The sequence below is a fragment of the Pteropus alecto genome, unplaced genomic scaffold (genome assembly GCF_000325575.1).
Source record: "Pteropus alecto unplaced genomic scaffold, ASM32557v1 scaffold88, whole genome shotgun sequence".
NCBI classification, from domain to species: domain Eukaryota; kingdom Metazoa; phylum Chordata; class Mammalia; order Chiroptera; family Pteropodidae; genus Pteropus; species Pteropus alecto.
The window spans coordinates 8,985,527-8,990,499 of NW_006494611.1; the positions used below are offsets into that span (position 1 = coordinate 8,985,527).

Genomic DNA, 4,973 nt, shown 5'->3' on the forward strand with positions numbered 1-4,973 from the left:
GGTTCAGCACCTGATTCTGCCGGGTGAGGCGAATAAATCACTACGGCGGCGGAGGCAGCGGGGGAGCCAGACCGAGCCCGCCGGACTGGGGCCACTAGGAGAACGGAAAAGTGAGAAAGAGGCGGTGGAGTCAGAAAAATGATACGGGGAGATGGCGCGACCCTAGCCCTGGGACAGCGAAGGGCCCTAGAAGGGAACCCCAAAGATAGAGAGGGACCCAGAAGCAGAGAAGAGGCCAAGATAGAAGAGGGAGATACAGGAAAAAGAAGAGAGGCAGAGAGAGAAAGAAAAGCGAACAAAAAGAAAAGGGAAATGAGGGAAAGAAGTTAGAGAAGAAAAAAGAGCGAGGAGGATGATTAGGGAGGAGACAAAAGAATAAAGAAAATAAAACCAAAAGAGCAAACGCTTTTGTTTATCTACAAAAACTCCCCTGCGAGGCTCGGCAGTGAAAGCGCGCCCCGCGGCGGCCAGGGCTCGCGCGCAAGGGCCGCAGAACCGGGAGGCCCGGGCGGGAGCGCAGCCTGCGCGCTCGGGGCCCTAGGCTGGGTCGGGCGCAGGGCCGGACTCCAAGCTAAAGTCCCAGGGCAGGGGGCGCACAAGATTATCTACCCCTGTAAGGAATGGTGTGTATGTGTGGAGTGAAATTCTGGATTTGTGGCTGGAGAGGGCATGGGTAGATAAAAGGCGCAAGGCTCTCTCTTGGGAGCGCCTTTGGTACCTGGGACTTCCTTCCCTGGAGCGAAAGGAGGCGGGGACGCGGGGAGGGCAGGCTTCAGGCACCTCAGCACAGACCCCCCCACCCCCACTTTCAGCGTCCAGGCAGCTTCCAAAAAGGACTCCCCTCCTTTTTGAAGGGCCTGGAAGAACTCCCTCACTCCCTTTGCAGATGCCCAGCTTCCAGGTCCACGCGCCCGGCGAAAGCTTCGAGAAAAAAGTAACGCAGTGAGAACAGCGACCGTGTGCCAGAGGAGGGCGCATTTCCTGAACCGCCTCCCTGCGGCGACAGAGAGGATCCGCGCAGATTCCGCTCGCTCTAGGGGCCGGGCCCCGCACTGGGCTGCCCAGGCCCGAGACTTGGAAGAAGGAAAGGAAAGAAGAGAAAGAATCGCGGGAAGAGGTGGGGCGGTGCAGAAGAAAACATGAGTGGGTTGAAAAATGGAAATGCTGGCCAGAGGGAAAGGAAGTTGCCAGGGCGAATGGGAGCATCTCCCCCTTAGGTCTGAGGAGGTTTCTGCTCAGGCAGGGGTGGGAGCGCCTTCTCCCCGTCTCTCATTTTGAGCCCCTGTGCGCTGGCGCCCCCAGGACGCCAGGCTGGAGACTGAGCCCCCGACAGGGCTGCTGTGTGCGTGTGGTACCCGCGGTGAGGAGAAAGCTTTCCCGCCCATCAGGCAGCCCCCGAGATGACTAATGCTTCCAAATTTCCCAACCTTGAGACTTCTAGGGCAGTGCACAATCCATTCTGTTTCTGCCCCGCTCCTTCCCCTCCCTCCTGCCTTGTCCACTGGCCAGTTCAGCCACAGAATTGGACCAGAGGAGAGGGATGGGGAAAGACCTCCAGGAGAGAGGTGAGCAGCCGGGTCAATTCTTACTTGTGCAGGGAGGCAGGATGAAACTGATACCTAAATCAGAAATCTTTGGACTGAGGAAATTGGGAAGACACCGACCAAGCAGGGCAGCTCCACTGGCACCAGTCACTCAATGAACCTGGGTCTGCTCTGTGATAGATTCTAGGGTTATAGAGGTAAATCAGGCACTGGCCCTGCTTTCAAGGAGGACATTACCTGGGGGCAAAAGGAGAGCTATAAACCAAGGAACTCTGTGAAGTATCACAATATGGGCTGGAAGGGTGACTGGAACTTGGTGAAACACTGTCGAGGGAGTTAGAGAATGCTTCTTAAAGGGGACGGGGGTCTGGTAAGATAATTAATGTACACTAACTGCGGGGGATAGCTGGGTGACATAGTCCCAGGCAGAAGGAGATCAAGAGCAAAGTCATGGGGAGGGGGCGACAACCCACTTAGTTGGGGAACTGCAAAGGATTCTTTGAGGCCAAAAGGGGGACAGGGGTGAGGCAAGGAAAATAAGGCTGGGAGGTGAGCAGGGCCTAGATCAAGGAGCACTTTTGCTAAGGAGTTTTGATTTGCTCCTTTAGGCCATGGGATACCACTGAGGATTTTAAATAGGTAAGATAAAATATCTGATTTGGAGGGAAAAGACCATTCTGGAGGTGTGGACAATGGGCTGGAGGTAGTAAGAACAGCAGAGATTTTGATAATAGTCTCAGCTAGAGAAGATGGAAGGTCTCAAAACAAAAAAGTCTGAGGGAGATAGAGGAGAGAGAGAGAGAGAGAGAGAGAGAGAGAGAGAGAGTATTGTGAGATGAGATGATAAATTAAGGTTTCTTGCTTTTCGGGTAACTTTAGTATCAACTCTGGTCTCTTCCCTGACTCTCCACCCCTTCCCCTTGCAATCCCCCCATCCTGTAGTGGTTACAAAAGTGGAGACCCATAAACCACGTTTGGAAGGAAGGCTGTCTCTTCACCTCACTCATCCTTGCCAGGCAGCCACATAGAACAATGCACACCACAGAAGGGGATAACTTCTCACTAACCCCAAGACAGAGAGAGCAGCACTCCAAAAGTGAAAAATGGACTAAGGTGGTCCTCAGGTAGATACCACCTTTCTTTTATGTACCCATTATAAGAAACTTTGGGCACATCCCTTGAACTTACTGTGCCTAAATGTTCTCATCTATGAAACAGGAACGAGAATATCTGCGTTACGAAATTGTTGGGTGGTATTGAATAAAAGGTATATTAAGCCCTGGCACATAGATGTTTGACCACATCAGTTCATTCCCTATGCCTACCCCAGGCCCAGACCTCTGCATACGCTGATTGAGCATTGTCTCCTGTGTAGGCACGTGGTGTCAGGGGCACAAAGAACAGTAATAGAGGAATACTCAGGAGAAGTCAAGATGAGGAAACCGAAGCATAGAGAATTTTAGTAACTTGTCTACACCACACAGCCAGTAGGTGGCAAAGGTAGAATCTGTACCCAGATACTGTCTCCATAACCTAAACTCTTAAGCACATGCAATACTAAGTATTCCTAGTGCCCAAACGGAAGTCAGAGGGAGAAAAGATGTTGGCTGTGGCTCAGAGATTGAGTGGGTCTGAGACGACTCCTTCAGAGCATCCATTTGGTGAAAACCAGGAGCCCCCCTCCCCTTTCTCTTCCAGATCCTCACCACCTCCATGCTCTTTTCTCTGCCCAGGGCCTCTGAATTTGGAAATTCAGACCTGGCTCCTGTGACCGGACAGCCAAGTCTATAAGGCTGCGGGGCCACTAGACCTCACCCGGCTGTGCAAGAAGCCTGGAGCTCCACCCTAAGAGCTGTTCTTTCTATTGGGAGACTGATTTTTCCCAGCCAGGTCTTGTTCTTTTCCATGGGCCTCAGGCTTTTCCAGCTTGCAGGCCTGCAACTTCAACATGAGATGGTGGGAGATCCCCTCCATGCCTCATCCTACCTGGGCTCAGCTTCTGCTAAGGCCTCAGTGGATCCTGATCCTCAACACCAGCCACAGACAAGAATTTCCTAGACTGATCCTGATGCCCCACACGCAGGCCTGACCTGGGTTGTCCCATACGGATCCCCATGAGCTTGGCCAGGGTGCCCTGGGAACTGCAGAGGAACTCAGAGGACTCTACTTACGAGCTCATCCTCTCTTCCAGCTCCCCAGGATCCACACAACAAGCACTTTGACTGTTTTCAGAACTGACTTCACTGTGGCCAGAGAACTGCCCTCCCCTAAATGTTGGAACCACCCTACAGTCCCTCCTTTCTCTAGGCCCACACAAGTCTTTCTTATTTCCCTTTGCGCAGGAGTTATCTTTGCCAAAAGATAGAAATTGAAGAAGTCCTGGAATGATCTAGGTCTGTGGAGACTAGCTGTGCATTCTTTAACTCATCCATCTAGATAGTGTAGTAATGAATGTGTTTGGGGGGAGGGTAGTGGGGGGTCTGGGCCTATATTTGAAGGGGTCTCATTTTGACTGGAATTTAACCAATTCTACACGGAATGGCCTCTTTTAAATGGCCTGTGCGTTTTTTAAAATAGTCACAATAGCCAGGCATATATTCTCAAAGTGCCGGCACGGTGGAACAAAACCATTTACGAACTTCTTTCTGTTTCCAGTTTGCAGCCTACTCTTTTGAAAACCTTCCTTCAAGATGGACAGGGTGTTAGGCAATACGCCAGATCATTCAGATAAGACAGTAGGATGAAGGTGACTGGACATATGTGGTAAATTAAACAGGAGCTTTCTCTCTTGCTTTCTTCCTCCCCCCACCCCTCCTCCTCTTAGTTTCCTCATCTGAGAGGTGGGAGGCTCATCCCTTCTGCTTGAGGAAATTAGAGTATTAGAGGGCCCAGCACCTCGCCTGGCACACAATACGGACCCCCATAAATATCTTTGTTGACATCTTATGCCTTTAAATGAGCCCACACTGCGTCAGTCACAGTCTGGGGGGTTCATGGGCACTCAACACCTGTGGGAGCTGGGAGAGTGTGCGCTCCCTCGAGCACAGCCGCACCTCCCGGTCCTAGGGCTGCAGACCCACTTGTCTCCCCGCAGCAGAGTCAGACGCTCGGCGGCGCCGGTGCTCGGCCCAGGCCGAGAGGATGGACGTCCAGGTGGGATTGAGGGTAGGGGTAAGGGGTACAGAACGCACGCAGGAGAACTCTGCCGCCTCCAGCCTGCTCCCGAAGCTCTCCTGGCCGCTGCCGCCGCGAAGCCCGCTGGGCTTGGAGCTGCCCCCGGGCCTGTGCTTCCTCCACGCTCCGAGCGCGCTCGCCCGCGGCTTGCCCGCCCCGCAGCCGAGCGCCGGCGCTCGATTAATAATCATAAACCCCCCGCTCACCCTCCTCTTAAAATTAATAACTCTGTAATTAGAGTCATTTCGGAAGCCT

General features: G+C 52.8%; 1 long non-coding RNA gene across 1 annotated transcript; it reads left to right on the forward strand.

Moving 5' to 3' along the window:
• LOC107196699 lies at nucleotides 1–2,833 on the forward strand. Its single transcript, XR_001518141.2, has 2 exons — nucleotides 1–110; nucleotides 887–2,833. It is a non-coding gene; the product is annotated as an uncharacterized LOC107196699 (long non-coding RNA).
• The last annotated feature ends 2,140 nt before the right edge of the window (nucleotides 2,834–4,973 follow it).